Source organism: Juglans microcarpa x Juglans regia, chromosome 8D, assembly GCF_004785595.1.
Source record: "Juglans microcarpa x Juglans regia isolate MS1-56 chromosome 8D, Jm3101_v1.0, whole genome shotgun sequence".
Taxonomy (NCBI): Eukaryota; Viridiplantae; Streptophyta; class Magnoliopsida; order Fagales; family Juglandaceae; genus Juglans; species Juglans microcarpa x Juglans regia.
In genome coordinates this window covers 5,144,405-5,165,987 of record NC_054608.1, presented here as the reverse complement: position 1 = coordinate 5,165,987, position 21,583 = coordinate 5,144,405, and the positions used below count along the sequence as shown (strand labels likewise).

Below are 21,583 nucleotides of genomic sequence, written 5' to 3'. Positions count from 1 at the left end.
TGGAATGGTAGAAGTTGTGTCAGGTCTTGAGGAGATCGAGTTAGATAAAGTGTTGGATCCAACAAATTGAGAAGGAGTCGGACCTTGAGAATAGATCGGATTTAATCCTGATGTTAATGGCCCAACTCGTTCATGCTTTAGATTTCATGAAGAGAATAATTTGACTTTAACACTTAGTTGTACTAAGTCTATGCTATGTTGGTTTTTTAAACTTGAAGATTACTAATAAAATTGTGATGTTTTTAGTTATTCTAGAATAAGTTATACTTTCACATTTATTTCCGCTACGATTATTGCATATTGCATATTAGTATGCATTGCATATTAACTGTCATGTACGAGGGTATGTAACCTTGTGTTATATGTCCCAACACTCTAAGTCTTCATTCCATCCCAAAAGAGGTTGGGGGCGTCACATTTATGGAGGTGTATGTAGATGATCTGCTGGTGAAAAGTAAAGAAGCCACCCAACACTTAACAGATCTTAAGGAGTCATTCATAGTATTAAGAAAATACAGGATGAAGTGGAACCAGCTAAATGCATGTTTGGAGTGAACTTGATCAAATTCCTGGGATTCAAAGTCTCACATAGAGGAATAGAAGCCAACACCGAGAAGATAGAGGCAATTTTGAATACGGCGCCACCCCGAACCATCAATGACACTTAACGCCTGGCAGGAAAAATAGTAGCCTTGAACAGGTTCATGTTGAGGTCCAAGGAAAAATGCCTCCCTTTTTTTCGAGTCTTAAGGCAGGTACACCCTTGGAATGAAGAGTGTGACCAAGTCGCCCCTATTGAAGCAGCCCAATCAAGGGGAAATTTTGTACGTATACTTGGCAATATCCCTCAAGCCGTATCTGTCATCCTAGTAAAGGAAGAAAAAGGGAATCAAGTGCCCGTATACTACACAAGTTGCACTCTACGGGGTTCCAAAGTTAGAAACCCGCGAATTGATATACTAGCGTTTGCACTAGTAGTAACCACCAGAACACTACGACCGTACTTCCAAGCCCATCCCATAAAGGTACTAACAGAATGTCCTCATGGGAGAGTACTACAAAAACCGGACTCCTCTGGGAGTCTAATCGAGTGGTCAATAGAGCTCAGCAAGTTCGAAATCAACTATGCACCTAGAAACGTAGTCAAGGGCCAGGCCCTCGCAGATTTTGTGGCTGAGTTCAGTGGGTTCCCAACAGAGATCACATCACCCCCTCTAGGCCGACCCTGGACAGTCTTCGTTGATGGGTCAGCATGCCAAGTAGGGGGTGACATAGGAGTACATATTGTCGCAAGAGCAAGTTAAGAGCATTATTACATTGCGATGCTCATCTTCAGAACCACCAATAATGAGGCAGAGTATGAGGCCTTAATAGCAGGATTGTTTGCCACCAAGGCACTAGGCGCCAAAGAGGTAGAAGTAAAAACTAATTCCCAAATAATGGTGAACCAAGTAACAAGGGCCTACGTTACCGAATGGGAAAAGCTTAAGAAGTACCTCAAGTAGATACTGGCACTACGCGACCTGTTCGAATACTTCTCTATAATGCAAATTCAAGGGTGGACAACTCAGTGGCGGATAGGTTAGCAAGGGCGGCATCGGCCAAGGATGACACAGAGTTGATGTGGAAGGTACAAAGGAGGCTGATCGAAGTACTAGTCGTTGGGTTTTCAGTAGCACAGGTAGGACCTGGGATGCCAGAATGGGCTATCGAAATAGAAGATTACCTGGAGACAGTGAAGTTCCTTGAAGGGAAGGAGGCGGTAAGGAAGATTAATAGGAATGTGACACGGTTTGTCAAAATTAACGGCATCTTATACAAAAAGGGCTTCGCAATGCCCTTACTAAGGTGCATCTCACCCAAGGAAGCACAGTTTGTTCTGACAAAGATACACGAGGGCGTCTGCGGTAACCATTCGGGTGGGAAAGCGTTAGCAAGGAAAGCCCTAAGGACAAGGTACTATTGGCACAACGCCTTTAGGGACGCCAAAAAGTTTGCCAAGACATGCACTCAATGCCAGACATACACCCTAGTTCCACAACCTCCCCATAGCCCTTCACCCCGTGGGGAATCGACTTGGTCGAACCATTCACACCTGGAAAGGGCAGAGTAAAGTACATGATAATAGCAGTAGACTACTTTACAAAGTGGGTAGAAGCAGAAGCCCTAACCACCATAACGACTAAAATTGTAACCAGGTTTTTGTGGAAGAACATCATGTGCAGATTTGGGATCCCCACAACTATAATCTTAGACAACGGGACGCAGTTCAATTTTGTGCATTATAGGGCGTGGTGCCAGGAAGTAGCGATAAAGGTAAAATACTCATCACCAGGGCACCCTCAGGCAAACAGACAATCAGAATCAACAAACAAATACCTACTCGGAATCTTGAAGAAGAAATTAGGCAACCAGAAGGGCGAGTGCGCAGAGGAGCTGCCAAGAGTCTTGTGGACTTATAGGACCTCAGTAAAGACCCCAACAAGGGAGACGCCTTTCACTTTGGCGTTTGGGAGTGAAATGGTCGCCCCCACAGAACTCAGTTTGCCAACATACCGGATCAGGCGGAGAACGATCAGGCTCTTGGCAAGCAACTAGACCTACTTGAAGAGATAAGAGAGGAAGCAGAGGTCTAGAACAAACAAGTCAAACCAAAGTCATTTAAGGTCAGCGACCTAGTCCTGAGAGAAACAGGGGTGACCACCCAGGATGAAGCGAAGCTTGGTCCACGTTGGAAAGGGCCTTACGTAGTGACCGCTACCAATCGTCGAGGATCATTTCAGCTTAAAGACAATGAGGGGAGAGAGTTACAGCATTCATGGAATGCCAAGCACCTAAAAAGGTTCAATCCTTAGAAAGTTTATCTCCTTATGCATTTACATTTATTTCAGAGACAATTTTTGTTTCTTGCTTTTTGGAATGTATATTTTCTTCGAGACACAAGGCAATAAAAGTGGGTAAGTATTTGATCCATTACTATACCAAAATCGGCATGGAGGTCAGAAGACTCCACGACCCTCTCTTTCAAAGTTAGCCATTGAAGGAAAAGTTACACACTCGCGGTTCAACCAAAATAGGTGTGGAGGTCAGAAGCCCCACGACCCCCTCTCCAAAGTTAGCCACTGAAAGACGAGAATTACACTCGCGGTGCAACCAAAATGGGCGTGGAGATCCGAAGCCGCACGACCCCCTCTCCAAAGTTAGCCAGTGAGAGAAGAGTTACACACTCGCGGTGCAATCAAAATGGGCATAGAGGTCAGAAGACCCCACTACCTCCTTTCCAAAGTTAGCCACTGAAAGACGAGTATTACACTCGCGGTGCAACCAAAATGGGCGTGGAGATCAGAAGACCCCATAGCCCCCTCTCCAAAGTTAGTCACTGAAAGACGAGTTACATACTCACGGTTCAACCAAAATGGGCATGGAGGTCAGAAGACGCCACGACTCCCTCTCTAAAGTTAGCCATTGAAAGACAAGTTACATACTCGTGGTCCAATAAAACGGCTTGGAGGTCAGAACACCCCATGACTTACTCTCCAAAGTTAGCCATCGAAAGACAAGTTACATGCTCGCGGTACAACCAAAATGGGCGTGGAGGTCAGAAGACCCCACGACTTTCAAACTTGCAAACAATCATCCACCAAAGACAAGCCAAATGGCGTGGAAGCCAAATGACCTTGTAGCCAACTATGGACAATGAACCATTCACCAGAGACAAGCCCAAATGCGTGGACATCTACAACAGATGCCTAAATCGTAAGTACATAAAGTAACAAGATAGTATAAAATTTACAGTATGAACCCAAAAAACCCCATACAGAAGGTAAGGCCAATTCGAGGGCCACAAAGGAAAAGAAAAAGTGTTGAAGAACAACATCCAAAAGTTATAAAAGCCCAAAACTGAGCCCAAACATCCTCAGAAATAAAAAATAATTCACTATGAACGTGGGGAAGGGGGAAGGCATCAGGCATCATGTTGCGCCCCAAGCCGTCCGCATACTAGATGTGGCAGTATCTGGCTCCAGCTCCTTCAGATTTAAGCCCCTCAAAATGGTTCAAAGGTTAGTTAGCAGGTGCACATGCAGGCGAGCCAGTTCTACCCCATAACCATATCTAAAAGCATGGTCTCGAACAACCCATGTGACAGACAACTGAGGGTGCAACTGAACAATCTCATTGTTCGCAACAACCAACTGAGACTCAAATTTCTCCCATGCTGCTTGCAACTCTTTCACTTGCTTGTCCAACCTGATCACAGATGCTAGCATTTGATCTTGGCGAGCGTCTATCTCCTCGAGCTCCTTTTTGTACTTATCATACTTACACTTAACAAGTTCGCTCGCAGATCAACTATCTTCGCGTCCTTTTCACGACGCTCTTGCCAGAACACATATTTCCTTTACGCCAACTACTTAGCCACTTTCGCATGCTCCTCTTCAACAGAAACCAATGCGGCAACCACCTCCTAGCACCTCCCTTCAGCATTAGCTTGGGCTTGCTCCGACGACTCCAATGCCCCTTCATGTGCAACAAGTCCGCCCTAGTCGTAGCCTTCTCCATCTCCGCCATGTGCAAAGCAAAGTTGTCACAGGTGTGGAGAGTTTGGGCATGGAGAAGCTCAAAGCGCAAGTTGCACGCCTCCTCACGAAGAACATCAAGGTCCGCCTCCAAGGAGTGGGCATAGCCATTTGATTGCTCCAAGCAACATTGTAGATAGTTCCTCTCGGCTTTAAGGCGATCATTCTTCTGCTTGGCAAAATAGGAGAACTTATGCCACTCATGAACCCTCCTCCTCCAGACAGGCCCTTTGATCCCCTATCCAAGATGCCAAAGCATCCACACTCTGCACAAGCAATAGATTAACTAAAATAAGTACAAGTAAAAAATAAAACAGGCACCCCACATCCAACAAAGATATAGAAAAGAGCCTTATCAGAGATAACAATTTCTTCAAGCGCTTGGCCATCTCCACAACTGCCTCAGATAGGGGTGGAGAGCAGCGAGACCCAACATCCTCTACCCAACTTGCAACCCCCGATACATTAGTTTTAGTCGACACTGGCTGCCCCAAACTCAGTTCCGGAATCACAGGTGCCCTAAGCTCGGGCGTTGACTCTCCTCTAGAGGGACCACCATCACACTAGGTGCAGATATGTTTGCCCACTAGCTCATCTCATTGGGGGCCCATCTCTTCAGCCACATGTTTCTCAGAGGTGCCATCTCCAATAGAGTCATGGCCACCCACCAAAACCTCACTTTCACTTGGAGTGGCACTCCCTTCCCCACCAAACGATGAAGGCCTTGGCAACAGATTGGACACCCTATCTTGATCCATAGGCGAGGTCTCAACGCCAGAAGCAGTAGTAGGTAACGAAAGGGGGAAGCGTCCCCGCCTTCAGCCTTAATTTCAACACCGCTAGCAACAGGGGCAGAAACATCTGAAGCCTCTCTCCTAGACATGCCCAAGGCAAAGTCAACATATAGGTCACTCAAGTCACTCCCATCAACAAGCGAAGGAACCACAGGAAATTCAAAAGAAGAGGTCCTCACGGATTCACCCCTCAGGGGCAGCTCTAAGTCATAAGCCAACGAAAGTTCTTCGATGGCCTGATTCATCAAGGCGCCCAGGTCAGTAAGACTTGGGCTCAACAGCAAATGAACCCTAACAAAGGAACCGACCGGCATGACCTCCCCAAGAACAGTTACATCAGGGGAAACAACCGGCACGACCTACACAGTTATTCCCTACGTCGCCTCCACAGTGGGGTCAGAAAAATCACCAGCCTTCGCACCCTCACCACGGGGATGCTTTACTTTTGGCCCCCAGTTTGGGGGCACTCCTTTTCGCAGGGAGGGAACTAATTTGAGTTTGGCCCCCTAACATGGGCACGACTGGGCACCATAGGAAACCTATCTATACTGGAAGGAGAAAGGAGGTCATCTGACCATAGACCATCATGGTCATGCTCCTTAGCCCATTTCTTCTTGAAAATATATATCTGCAAGTGCATAGAATCGTAACAAGTAGTAAAGTGTTTTCAAGAAATGGATATCGAACCCACAGGGAAGAATTATGCTATTGAGTATTGAAATTTACTAAATTAATTACTATTTGGAAAACCGAAATTTGAAAAATGGTTTATCTAAATTAAACTGAAGAAGAGAACATTAAAATTAAGATTTTAAAAATAATAAGAATAAATCTAGAGCATTTAATTTCACCTAGCAAATCCCACACAATTTATTCTTCGTTGTTATAGAATCTCAATTATCCCAAGTTGATGATAAAAATCCCTTAACTATTCAATATTTTCTCTCGAACAATATCAAGAATATCTCCAACTAATAACTCAATATCTCTATGTGAATTTAACTAATTAGAGACTCATTAAATTTTTTGAATTTTTCTTGAAACTCACATTAATCGCAATAAAGCATCTCTACTTTCACTCAACCAATGTTGCTTAATCCTAGAGTTTTAATCACAAATCACCTTTCAGTCTCATTGTAATCCAAAAGATCGAACAATAGTTAGCTAGAAAATTGTAAGTATTAAGAATAAGGAAAAAACACTCAATTATGGAAATATTAAAAATAAAATAACTTGGAATATAAATTGTGTGTTCAATGCTAGGCTACATCAAAGTGTTAGAAAATAAAATTAGTTTATTAAAAAGAAAAAGAATAAAACTGGTATTCTTTATTGAAATCTGCTGATGAAGCATGCAACTCTTGCCTCTATCTTCTAGTTCCGCCTTCTCGAAAGAACACTTGAAGAATAAATTTTAGAACTCTAAACTCAAACTCTAAAGCTTAGATTCTTAAACTCAGATTTAGACCCCGATTTAGACTCTCTATTCACAAGACGTGATTAAATAAATGTCAAAACTCAAATCTGAAAACAAGATAAATGTAGCTACAATCTAGCCTGAAAATCTGGAAGTTAATTTCTAAAGATAAATGTTAATGTAAAAGGAATTATCCTAAGAATCACGGGTTATCTAAAATGGATCAATGATATGTGGCTTGGATTGTGGAGTTTAGGAGGATTTGGACACCAACAGATTGATTGCGGAACTCAAGACAGTCAGTAGCATATTGATCCCGGTCAGGAGAAATTATCCCAATGGGTAGATGTCATGCGTTGAATATAACTGGCATGGAGGTCACAAATGAACAGGAGTGGAGGTTACAAAGACTATACGGCCCTCTCCTCGCCTACCAAGTGGAAAGACTCCCAGCCTAGATGAAAGACTCCTCTCACTTTTTCTAGTTGATGCCCACGATGTCGTTTAAGTTGGTCATTTAGACTAGTCACCCAATCCAACTGCCTAGAGCCTTGTCACCAAGTCTTCGCACCTTCTAGACACGCCTTCTGGTCGCAAATCTCCTCGCCAACCGAGAGGTAAGTCTTCTTGCCTTTGGGAGAGAGAAATCTCTTTGCTGCCTACGGGACAAGGCTCCTCGCTCAAATCTCATCGACTCTCTTCAGATCTTGCTACCTCTCACCGGTATAGATCCGTAGTCTCTTCTTTTATACCAAAATGCTCTCCTTTTGCACTAAAGCTTCTCATTCCTTCAAATCCAAGAAAATAAATAAAAATATGTAGAAAGAAAATAAAATCCATAGTATTGAAGGGAAAATGACACTTTTCATAAATAAAAAAGTGATAAAAATTACATAAAAATAGCACTTATCACCATTCATGGACAAGGTCAATACGGGAATGCTGACTATCAATCAGCTCCAACAACAAACTTTTACATCGGGGACACGCCCCTAATTGGCCCTCGTAGGGTAATGTTTCACATGCATTTCATCGGCGGGGTATTCCCAACCTTTTCCAACGATAAAGAAGAACTTATTTGTCCATTGTTTAGCGTTGGAATATCGTCATTCAAAGGCCGCCAAGCATTGCCCACGGACACGAAAACTACAAATGTTACCAGGTAGAGACACCACACTATAGAAAGAAAGAAATTCTTTCACCATCAAGTCTGGGTACTTCTCCCCGAGAGGCTCTAACACTCGGTGGCAAACCACACTAGCACACATCAGCACCCGCCATGTCTTGCTGTGGAGCTCGGCAGGAGTAAGATTAAAAAAGAACAACATGTCATGAACAAGGTTAATAAATGGAAGGTGTAACCCATTAGTTAGGGAACAGACTGTGAGAGCCACATCTCCAGCATAGCCCTCTTTGTCAACGCATCCTGCTTTTGGAATGGTCAGGTCCACTGATTCAGGGATACAGAAAGACTCCCTCAAATCAATGAGGTGAACCAAATTCAAGGCCGAACGCCATGAATGTTCGTCAAATGAGGCAAGGTTTCGAGCAAGGGAGAACTCACCTTTCGATTGAGGGGAGGCTTTCGCAGAACCACAGCTAGCCATTGAGAAATTCTTGAGAATGACACGAAGGCAAGAGAAGAAGTGGATGCGAAGGAAGCACGAATAGAAAAGTGTGAAGAAGATTGGGAGAGAAAGGATGAACAAAGAAGAACAAAAGTGGGAAGAGGAAGCACGGGCAAAAGTGAACGGATTAAAGAAAATATGGGAAAGTAATCATGAGGGTTCTTGGAAATCCAAAGGTTGGCTACACTGACGGTTGCCTTTTCTTTTGAAAACAATTAAATTAGTGGGAACAATTACGATTGACGTAAGCCACGTCTTTTCAAAGAAGAAAGAGTATGGGCTTGAAAACAGAAACTAGCATAGGCCTCAACCTGGTGAGGCAAAAGTACAAACGAGTGCCCCTAAACCAGAAGGGTAGGAAGTGAGTATGAAAAATCAAAAATTTAATTTTCCATGTGCCAGCACAAAGGAAATTAGTGGGGTAACTTGAGGGGATATTTGGATCCCTTGGGCTTCGGGCCCATCTCTAAGACTAAGAAAGTTAGCCCAATGCTTAGGGTTAGGAACCCCACGACTAGGGGGCTCGTAACCACAACCATGTTACAAATAACTCCCATTGAGCTGGAGATAAAACCCACAGCTGGATACAATCATCTTAAGCGAGATAATGCCTACAAAATTGGAGTGATTTGCTCCATTTAATAAGGGATTATGAAGGATGCGTACACGGGACAGGTGATTAGAGTTATTCGCTATCACATCACATCCTTCATAAGAGAATTTGAGAGGGAGTTTGAGAGTTAGATCTTTTCTTGACTTGTCCCGTCGAGGATATAATAGTCCAGCTGATTTTCGTATAGTTCGAATCAACTCTGCACATGTTATTGAGCCCAAAACTCCTCTAAAAATAACACATCTCTTTTGTCTAGAAAATTTTTCAAATAATGTTTTTAAAACACTATCTTATTTTCACTACAAGTATAGCGATAAAAAGAAATGATTTTTTTTTCTTTCTCCTTCTGCCGTACGTCCTGAGCTACCTCATAAGCCACTTTAGAAACAAGGGTGCGTCTACACCTCCCGCTGAGAGCTTCCATTAGGCCATTTCAAAGTTTTTTTTCTTTTATTTTTTTTTAACATCATTTTTTTAATACTTTAAAATAAGAAAAAAATTTATAATATTATTAAACAATATTTCTTTATCACTAAGTAAAAGAAAACTAAAAAAAAAAAATGGGAGCGGGAGCTCCCAACGGCCACTAGATTTTAGTAACAAAAAAACCAACAGCTACTAGATTTTCTATTTGTTGAGATCCCCAAGGTAGGTACTAGATTTTCGTAACAAAAAAAAAAAAGCAAGTAAACGGCCACTTCTCAAAGTCTGCATCCCGGTAGCCGTTAATATCAAATATTAGAAGATTTTTTTTTTTGTTTTGTTAGACTGTTATCCATTTTGAAATATAGGAAGCTGAAGAATACTAAAAAAATCTTCCTCAATAGAAGAAAAAAGATTTTGTGAAATCCTATCTCAACAAAGGATCTAAAGATCGCAACAGAAGAATTAACATGTGTTACTATCCTGCCACACAATTCACTCAACAAAACTCTCCTACGGTTACACTGTATGCCTATTTATTCGATCATCAAGAGGTGGTGGGACTAACCGTATAGCAGCCTTTGATATGGAGGGAGATGTCCCACCTTTTGTCGATCCTGATATCACTACTAACAATGACAAACAGTTTTATCATGACGAAGACCCTAATGATCATCAGGTCTCTCTCTTTTCTTTCTCCTCCATGCATTCATTAGTTTTTTTTCAACTAAATTTCTCAATTTTTTAAGTTTGGCCTTTGACCTTCTGTATGTTTTTAGAGCTTACCAACTTGTGAGGATAAACAATTGAGTACAAATATCATTAATACAGTTTCTGATTTTTTTTTTATGTTCTAGAAACCTGGATGGAGAAAGATTCTATCATATGTAGGTCCTGGATTCCTTGTCTCCTTAGCTTATCTTGACCCAAGCAATTGTGAGTCTCTGTGTGTGTGTGCGCGCGCGCGCGCGCGCGTGTGTGTATTTATTTGAAAAGTTGACATCATTTGGATATATGGTATCATGTCACAGTGTAGACTGATTTGCAAGCTCGAGCAAGTCATGAATATGAGGTAAATAAAACATAAAAAATAGTGAAGCAAGAACAAGAAAACTAATTACTTACATGCAAGAAAGCATTTGATAATTAATTCAAAGCATAGATTCTTAATGCTATCCTACTAACTAATAATTAGTAATGGGAAAATCATTTTTCCAGAAAACTCAGCATTCTAATGGGGTACACGCCCACTTACTTAGTGGTCTCCCCACCCAGTGGTCTCACCACATGGATTTGTTGGCCATAAGATGAATATGGGTGCCGAAAACTGCAATCCTTCATGCCATTCACTCCAGCCTCTGCCTATAAATTGAAGATCCTAGCAAGGGCCTCAAACACACCAAGGAAGAAGAGAGGAGAGAGAGCCAGTAGAGCTCTGAGAGAAAAGAAGAGAGTTGAGTGGAGTGGAGTGTGATCCTCCTCCTTTATAATATTTTCTTATGTTCCACTATTATTAGTGAAGCTCTTTTCTGTAGACATAGGCAGTTGCCAAACCATGCTAAATTCCTGGTGTCACTGTGTGCGTGGGTGTGCTATTTTAATTTTGCTTTTATTCATTCCACTATGTTGATTTTCCCAACAAGTGGTATCAGAGCGATTGTTGGGAGGAGTTTTTTTTTTTTTTTTTTTTTGTGTAGAAAACTCGTCTTTAGTGAATTGCTTAGTTTGCAAATTCGAGCATACCACTGTGATCGTCTCATCGAGACAAAGAGAGTTATGTAAACCAAAGGCTGAATGGACGTTGCACATGCTCCCACGTGCCACTTGAAGATCAGAGAGAGTGCCCACTCTCGACATGCTCCCCACGCGCCCATACTCCCCACGTGCCCAAGAGAGGGTCAAGTGCGTGCGATCCACACTCCACACACGCCCCACTCGCCACCTGAAGATCGGAGCGTGCGCCCACTCTCGACACACTCCCCAGGCGCCTAGGAGAGGGTTAAGTGCATGAGATCCACACATCTAGACCCTAGAAAGCACGTGACTCACATGCGCCTACGCTTTTTGATGCAGTACACGCCCTGCACGCCCGACAGAGTTCCTGTTTTGATATTTTGCTCATCCTTGTGCTATCTGAGGCGTTCTAGACACAGCAGTGTTGTCCGTTTTACGATATTCCACCTTGATATGCCTGTACTTACACTTTGAACTTAGAATCAATTTGAGTCCATGGAGGATTCAGCATCGAGCGCCATGATAAATCTGACTGCCTCAAACTACAGTCTTTGGAGACCTCAAATAGAGGATCTCTGGAACTATAAAGATCTATCTGACCCCTTTAAAAATGAAGGGGAAAAGCCAGATGAAGTTACAGATCAGGCGTGGAAAAAGATGCACAAGAAGACTATCGATCAAATAAGCAATGGATCGACCATATTGTCGTACACCACGTGGCCCAAGAGACGGATGCATATGTCCTCTAGAAGAAGTTGGAGGATATGTATCAAGCGAAGACTATTCGAAACAAGGCCCTCTTGATGAGACAGCTTGTTAACTTAACGTTGAAGAATGACACCTCTATTGTTGAGCACACTAGTGAGTTGCAAAACCTAGTTAACCAACTAGGCTCCGTCAAGTTGAATCTTGGCGATGAAGAACAAGCCCTGCTACTTCTCAGTTCATTACTAGAAAATTGAAAAATGCTGGTGGTCTCTCCCTAAGTAACTTTACTCCAGATGGCAAACTTACCATGACGATGGTTAAGGATACCTATTCAATGAGGAGGCCAGACGTCGTGAGAAGAGAAAGGCCTCAAGGTAATCACAAAGGGAGAAGTAGAAGCAGAAACAGAGGGAAGTCTCAACCACATGGAAGGTCCAGCAATAACCAGCAGATGGGTAACATGAAGTGTTACCTTTAGGAGTGTAACCGGTCCGGTCTAATCCGGTTTTGAAAAAAATCTAAGACCGAACCAGCATGTACCCGTTTTGCATTTTTCAAAACCAATTACGCCCCAGTTACCCTCCTAGTACCTCCGGTTTTACTTATTTTCGGTATGGTCCAGTCCCCTTTTTCAGTTTTTTAAAATGTAAAAAACATATAATAAAGTGTTACTTCTTATGATAAAATGTTATTAATAATTTAATATATATTTTTTATGTTTAAAGCATATGATCAATTAAATCTTCATCATTAAGATTAAACTTTTATTTTATAAATTATAATAACATTATCTTATATATAATTATATATTATATATAAAACTTATATATATAAAATTAATTTTTATATATTTTTTTCCAACCTATCTGGTCCCAAAAACTACGAAACTGGAACTGGATTGGGTCCGGCCAGTTTTCATAATATAGGAACCAATTCCGGACCAGACCGGTTCAAAATCAGACCAACGGGTCCTGTTAGGTCCGATCTGGTCCAGTTTTTCGGTTTAAATTTACACTCCTAGTTACTATTGTGGCAAAGAAGGCCACATGAAGAAAAACTACCGCAAGTTTTTAAGGAAGCAAGGTCAAAGTAGTAAGCTGAAGAAAGAAGATGGTGAAAAACACTGGTTGCACCATGGTGTTGAAAGATGTTTGACACATTCCTAACTTTCAACTCAACCTGATTTCCGGGACAGCCCTTGATCAATAGGGCTATGACAGCTACTTCAGTAAACGCACTTGGAAGCTGACACAAGGTACCATGGTTGTCGCTCGAGGATACATTTGCGGTACATCGTACAAGACCTACGTGTAGATTAGTTTTGATAGCCTAAATGAAGTGGAAGAAAATGCATCACCGAATCTAGGGCATAAGAGACTTGGACACATGAGCAAGTACCGGAGATAGCATTAAACCCTTGTGAGTACTGTTTGTTTGGCAAACAATAGAAAGTCTCGTTTAAATCCTCTACAAAGAGAGATCAGAGTTGTTGAGAGTGGTACATTCTAATGAATGTGGTCCCATAGAAGAAGAGTTATTGGGAGGTAACAGAACCTGTTACTTGATCAACAGATCACCTTCAGCACCACTGGAATTTGAAATTCTTGAGAAGGTGTGATCTGGAAGAGATGTCTCTTACTCACACTTGAGAGTGTTTGGGTGCAAAGCCTTTGCACATGTATCTAAGGAGCTCATATAGAAGCGCGATGTTAAGTCAACTCCATGTATCTCCGTTGGATATGGAGATGAAGAATTCGGATACAAGTTATGGGATCCAGTGACAGAGAATTGTCAGAAGTAGGGACATTATGTTCCATGAAAACCAACACATAGGAACTGAAGCTTCCTTAATGCCAAGAAAGCTTAGTTCCTATACTTCAGATCATGTACCATTATAGTTCGCTACATATAATGAGGATATGCAGGAACGGGATCTAGAAGCAAAAGAAGAAACTCAGGGTATTGAGTAGGGGGAGCAAGAACCCTCTCCACTAGAAGATAGTGTACCACCACAAGGGTTATATGGTGAGGAACCTCCTTTGGTTGATGAAGCTCAACCAAGAAGTTCGACAAGAGACCACCTATTGATTTCGTTGAAGAGATATTTGGAATTGAACTATATTCTACTTATTGATGAGAGGCAACCGAAGAATTTCCAGTAAGTTCAAACTCATGCTGATAGAAGCCTATGGGTGCAGGTCATGCAAGAAGAAATGAGTTATTTGCAGAAAAATCAAACCTATGAATTGGTGAAACTTCCTTAAAGAAAGAAAACCCTAAAGAACAAATGGGTGTTCAAGCTGAAGCAAGATGGCCAAGGAAAACTGATAAAATGCAAAGCCAAATTGGTTGTCAAAGGATTCCAATAGAAAAAGGGAATCGACTTTGACGAGATAATTTCATCGGTGGTAAAGATGATGTCAAAACGATTGATAACTAGTTTGAATTTGGAACTCGAACAAATGGATGTGAAGATAGCCTTTCTCCATGGAGATTTGGAGAAGGAAATCTATATGGAGCAGCCAAAAAGGTTTGAATCTCTAGGAAAAGATCACTTAATCTGCAAGCTGAAGAAGAGTCTCTATGGCCTCAAGCGCCGAGGCAATAGTACAAGAAATTCAACTCATTCATGGTGAGTCATGTGATTCCGTGGGGCCTCACCCCTCTTCCCATGTCAAACATACATACCAACCGTAATCTCCCTGTTTTTCATGGAAAGCCAAGAAGAAGCGGGTCGAAGTTAGCAAGCGAGAGTAGTGAGTGCAGAGCAGGATCACGGTTGGTATGTATGAAAAACAGGGAGATTACGGTTGGTATGTATGTTTGACATGGGAAGAGGGGTGAGGCCCCACGGAATCACATGGCATCTAAGCAAGTGGGGCACGGAGAGCAGTTGTGGGGAATGAGAGAATTTGAGAGGGAGTTTGAGAGACGTAAGGGAAAGTAGAAACGGGGAGGAGAGGAAGTCGGAAGGGAGAAACTGCTAGGAATTAAATGCAACGAAAAATTTAATAATTATAAATGAGCAAAATGACCATAATTAAACTCTAGACGGAAGCGAGGAAGAGAACCGAATAAGTCGCAATATTGTAGCAATAAGAAGCAATATTCTCTGGATTTTGATTTTCTACGGTTCTTGGCCGAATTCTAATTCCTAGAATGGTATAGAATATGTACAAGAAGTGGAGCTGCATTTAGATGTTGAGCTGAGCTTAATTCTTTATAAATAGTAGTAAGTTAAGTAGTGGAGGAAGTTACGTGAGTCCATCTAAATTGAGTTTAAAATATGTTTAGATATTAAGATGAATTTAGTACTTTTTATGAGAATTTAAAAAAAATTGTGGATCTCACGTATAAAGATATGTTAAGTTGAAAAAGGTTATAAATCTCTCTTTGGTGCCCTCGTCATGCCGTACAATCCCCTCCCTCCTGTGATCTTATATAGAGAGAAAGAGATACCGAAAGAAAATGCTTGCTCCACAAAAATATTTTATGAAATCATGAACATTAGAAACTGATGCAATATGATGTATGATGTGATATATATATATATATATAATTCTTTTTATAGTAAATTAAATCAAACATATGACATTAAGTAATGTCAGTTCATAAACTTATTTTTATAAAATCTCTTTATACATGTAATACTTCTAGATTCTGAATGCTTGATAAAAATCTCCATGGCCATTGATTGCTGCTGCAGGAGTTTCTTCTTCCTTTTTCTGCAGAAGTATACAAGGAATCTTTTTCAATGATCATAGCATTGGTCCCAACTTATTGAGTAGAGTTTGGTTGGTGAGGAGTGTTAGAATGGTAAACAGAATTAGAATAAGTTATTGCAATTAAAATATGATTGGTGTAATATCGTTGTTGCAGGATGCATGTCGATACTTCCTGCAAGAGAGCGGATTCGCATTGTTTGTTGCATTTCTAATCAATGTTGCAGTTGTTTCTTTATCTGGTGTTGTTTGCTCAGCCAACAACCTCACAGATGACAATGCAAATCGTAGCAATGATCTTAACCTTAACTCGACCTCTTTCCTTCTCAAGGTTCAAATTCATCAAATATTGAAGTTGTTTTAAGTACTCCATATGATCAATATTAAGCATAAATTCTTGACAAAAAAAATCTCTTTTTGTTTGGTTGTTGTATGTATGTAGAATGTGTTGGGTCGGTCAAGCTCAACCATTTATGCCATTGCATTACTGGCCTCACGGCAAAGCTCCACCATCACAGGAACTTATGCAGGGCAATTCATCATGCAGGTGATCTTAAATAATAGTGTACCTAAATATATATTCTCTGTAAGAATAAATTTGCTATTTAATTTAGTTTTATTTGATTTAATTTGTAGGGTTTTTTGGACCTTAAGATGAATAAGTGGACTAGGAACCTGATGACTAGGTGCATTGCAATTACACCTAGTCTTATTGTTTCCATCAATGGTCGATCTTCAGGTGCAGGCAGACTCATCATCATAGCATCGGTTTGTAACTCTTAAAACTGTTATCTTTCTAAATGTTGATATCAATTCTCAAATCTATACATATTGCAATAAATTTAACCTGTTTTGCAGATAATTCTCTCAGTTGAGCTTCCATTTGCTCTTATCCCTCTCCTCAAATTCAGTAGCAGTACCACCAAGATGGGACCACGCAAGAACTCAATATATGTGAGTTGTTTTCTTTTTCTTTTCGAATTCTTTGTCCATTACATTGAGATGAACCACACAAGAACTCAACATATGCTCAGTCTCATTTGTGATGTCTGGTCAATGTAACAAAAACCTCCAAGTGCAAATTTACAAGTATAACATCAAAGCTTTTCATTATGAAAAATGACCATTGTATTAGATTTTGTCATCCTCAATCACGTCTGTTGGCGTGGATCATTTGTCGAAGCATCTGAACAAATATTTATTCATGCAGATTGTAGTGGTCTCATGTGTCCTAGGGCTGGCCGGATCATTGGGATCAACATATACTAGCTGACCACTAGCTTTGTGGGTTGGCTACTACACAACCATTTACCAAAGGTTGCAAATGTGTTCGTGGGGATCATAGTTTTCCCCCAATGGCCATCCACATCCTAGCAGTCATCTACCTAACCTTCCGAAAATACAGTACTGCTATAACATATATTGAACCCACCAAGGATACCCCAGCAGCCCAAAACAATATGGAACATGGCCGATACAGTGCTGATCGGCCAGGATCAGAGCTTGACCGGATCCCTTACAGAGAGGATTTGGCCAACATCCCATTGCCGGAGTAGAGAAGGCCAGTTAATTTAATTTCAAGATCATATACTTCATTCACCAAGTAGCTAGGATCTCCAGACTGTTGCCTTTCTGAAGGAGATATGGCTTCCCTTGCCTGCATTATTTGAAACTTTCTTCCAGTTCATCTACAGCTTTCTTCCTGCTTGTACTTGCCAGAAGAAACAAAAACAAAAGGGTGATTTATTGGTGTGGCAATTTTGATTCTCAGAAAAGATCCAACATTTCTAGAGCATTAGAAACAAGTTGACGAAAGTGATTACATTATGGCACTAGAAACACATTGGGCTTATTTGGTGAATTGTAGTTACACGACATTTAAAATGACCAATAAATACAACTCGACTCAAAACTTCATGCAATTAATTAATGATCTGAATGGTCGCCTACAAGCCAATAGATTAAAAGGCGCCACTCTGGTTTACAAAATTCGTTTTTAAGCCAAGAAATAAAAGATTCAAAAGTTTCAGAAAACCGGCAAGCAACCAAGAGAGCCAAATACATTTCGAGTGCTAGGCTTGGTTCCAACTTATACCAGCAGATTCAATTCCAGCCTCTAATAAAAAAACAACTAACAGTAAACAACTAATAACCGCCAGTAACATATTATCAGAAAAAGAATAAAATGGAATAGAAGGGGAGAAAACACGGAGAAAGAGGGAAAAGGCAAAAGTTTAAAAATCTACAAGACTTTGAAATATTTATGATATTATCTCTCTCATTAGTCTCACTGAATTTGAGTAAAATTCTTAAGAGTGAAAGCTTATTTTCTTAAATATCATTCAAAGCAGCCATTCACACTCTTAACTATAGTCATTCTCATTTCGCACTGTTTCCCTTTGTTTAACTTGTAACACCCCGGTCCCGCGTGAGTCAGAGAATTATTATCTGTCACTTAAAAATATGCCTCCCAACACATCTAAAATCTCTAAAAATTTCATAAACAATAAACAATCTCATATCTTTCAAATAGACACATTATAAACTCCACAAAGTTATCACTGCAATAATAATAGAAATCAAGGGATCCATAATTTCCCAGTAGTCTCAACATAACAAACTGATAAATTTTTAAGTCCTACTAAACCAAATACATAAATATATCTAAAAAAAAAATCATAATCCCTTCTTTTAATAGTAGTACCCTAGGGTACCCGACACCCTCTCCTCAACTTAGTCATGCCCACATTTCATATTCCTGGTCCTTAGTTGGACCCCCACATCAGCTGAAAAATATTATGAAGATAATGGGTGATTTATCAACAACTTAGTAAGCAGAATACGTATACTAGTGTACAAACATGAGAATTTATGAAGTACAGTATGTAGGGCAAAAATTTTTACAGAGTTAGCATGCAGAACAAAACATGTTTTCAAATGTAACAGAACGATGGTTTTAAAAACACATAAAACCCAGAGTACTTTGGCATAACATAACCTGAGCATCATCATCACATCAAAACAGAGTATCTCACAAAGCAAAGATCATGTTTAACCCCTATGGTAGAGTTGTGCTATTCCCTGTGGCCAAACCGGGCAGAGATAAAGGTGAATCTTTCTCTTATTAATCTAGGAGCCCGAATGTGCACACAGGAAAGATCACATAAAATTGCTTTGTTTCCAAAGTGGAGCACTCAGAGATAGAGAAATTAGTACTAGCCCAAATAGAGCAGAGAAGAGACTGAGTCAAATACAAAATCAGCACACCATGCCAAAGGTATTCATATGTTATATCAAAACAAAACAAAGTATCGAAACATATTCAAATCATTCTTACATACTGAAAACAAAAGTCAGAACATATTTATAATCAATGCACAAATTTTTAGAATTTCAATATCGCTTTTTTTCACATTTCAGAGACAGCATGACAAAATAAAGCTCATGTGTACACAATGCATACCATAAAACATTTTCTCTCTTTCATATAGATTTTATGAGTAATGCAAATAAACGAGCGAGATTATTTTTCTCAAGTTCTCATGATTTCATAACAAAACATGCAAAATTTTTAGAAAACCTCAATTTAAACAATTCGTATAGAACCAAGCACAAGAACCCCACTTATCTGATTCTTGCAACGTATTATCTACGGTAACCTAAATCAGAAAATATTTGTTTACAAGTTAAAATCCACATACTAGTATATAACCTAGCTAACCAATATCCTACCTTCATAATAAAAGAAAGGAACAAGTTTATAACTATTTTGAAAAAAAAAAATAAAAGAGCTTCATGCAACATACTACCAAGCCTCCGCAACTCAATCTAACAAAATCAACCCAATAACAACCATAGGACAAAACTGGACAGCCACAATACTACATATTCCCTAACCAATATCAACCTAAAACAGCAATAATATACTTCTAAATAATTTAACCTCCACTCCAACTGTGAGATCCCTAATTACTGCATTTTTAATTAGTTAATTACCTATACTTATTGGCTGTTTTATTTTAATTATTGTTGGCATTTATTTTATGTTAGTATTATTGATGGTTGTTTCATCTTATTTTTAAGTAATTATGTTCTATTTTATTTCATTTCTATTCTTTTCCTTTTGAATTTGGGCCTTTTGTAGTATTTTGTAGTGTTTAAAATTCTGTTGGGCTGTGTGTGTGTGTATTAAGGCTCAGCCCGTGTGCCTTGTGAGCCCAGCCCCTAGCCGAGTAAAACGGCGCCGTTTCGAGCGTAGCTGTAGGAAACACTATTTTTCAGTTTCTAACCGTATTGGCCGGTACGGCCGATATTTGCCGTACCGGCCGCTAGGCCAATACAGATACCATATACGTTTCGTACCGGCCCAAATATCGGCCACCAGCCAGTACCGGTCATACCGATCTCAATTTTGGCTTGTACCGGCCTATATTTCAGCCTTCAATTTTGTTTTTGTTTTTTCATTTTTTCAAACTACAAGCTTATTTTTTGACCCCTAATTCAGACTATGTTATTTATAATTTATATATATATATATATGTATTTATATATAATTTATTCATATATAGACTATTATTTTGGAATATAATTTATATATATTTATATATATAATTTATGCATATATCAACTATCCCGAAATGGTACACGAAACGGTACCGGTACTGAAATGTTTTGTTCTAGTGCCTTGATCGGTACGGCTTTCGGTATGGTATTCAAAACATTGGTAGGAAACCCCTTAGGGTTTCATCTCTTCCTCCTTGCGCCGTGCGAGACCTTCTCCTTTCTTCTTCTTTCTTTTTTCTTCTTCCTGCTGCAGACCAACCCATGATGCCGCCCACCTCTTCCAATCGAACCATTGCAATGTAGAGACTCTTCTTCCTCTTCAATTGTCACTGTATCCTTTCATCCCACTCCGAGCCTCCATGGATTTCCATGTGTCGCTTAGCATTTCCATTTTGATGTGTGTTGTCTCCTCGCCGCCACGCCACGTATCTGACGATGCTACATCTTTCCACTCCGGCCTGCACCACCGTCTCTTTTTCCCCTAGCCTATGAGCCACGCATTGTTGTCTCCCACTTTCTCCCCTGCAACCGAGCTTTTCTTCTCTTCCATGGCAGTTCGCTACTGCATGTGGATTGCTTCGGAGTTCCACGCAGTGGTCTCGTGGAGATCTCGCACCGCCCAAGCCCACCAGTCGCAACTGGTGCTGCGATGACTGAGCCCTCAACTCGGGCTATAAATAGTTCAAGCTTCTCCTCTCCAAAACCACACCAAAAATCACATCTCCTCCTCTTAATCAAGGTCTCATCGTGTTCCTCACCCTTAAGTTTCCCTTCCCATGGCTTTAAAGAAATTTCCTCCCAATCACCATCGTGAGCCGCCGCAGACAGTCACCTTCCTATGTTTGTGCAACCATTCTCGAGCTCCACACTTCTTTTCTCGTCATCTCCATCCCACAAAACCACCCAACCTGTGAGTTGATGCTTAGCTCCGCCGTGCTCCCTGCTGTAGCAAACCCTCCCACCACCCACTTGCACTTAGACCCAAGTTCCCCTTCACAGAAACCCACATTTAGCCGTTGTTCTACCCTTGTATAGCCGTTGCACCTCCACTTTTGGTGACACCTCTGCATATGCCATCATCCAGAAATTTGCCCAACCGCGTTGTAAGTAATCTTCCGATGCGACTGCTTTGAGATTTGAATAATATTATTACACTAACATTTTTCTGCAGTCTGGTTGGTTGAATTGTGCCTTGGGCTAATGAAATGTTGGGAATTGAATTGTAGTTGGGATGGAATTGGGCCTTGGTCCAGAAGTTGAGGATGAGAAAACATGTATAGTTGTGATTGTGAATTGTGAAACTGGATGATTGAGATTGTTGTGTTTTATGCATGTCTGTTGAGTGATCTACCTTGCCATCCAGTATACGGCTTATCATGCATCTTTGCATTTTATGTTTATATA

The 21,583-nt window shown here is 40.5% G+C and overlaps 1 pseudogene; it reads left to right on the top strand.

Annotated features, from left to right (window-relative positions):
• Positions 1–10,038: 10,038 nt before the first annotated feature.
• On the top strand, positions 10,039–17,341 carry LOC121242141 (annotated as a pseudogene).
• Positions 17,342–21,583: the final 4,242 nt, after the last annotated feature.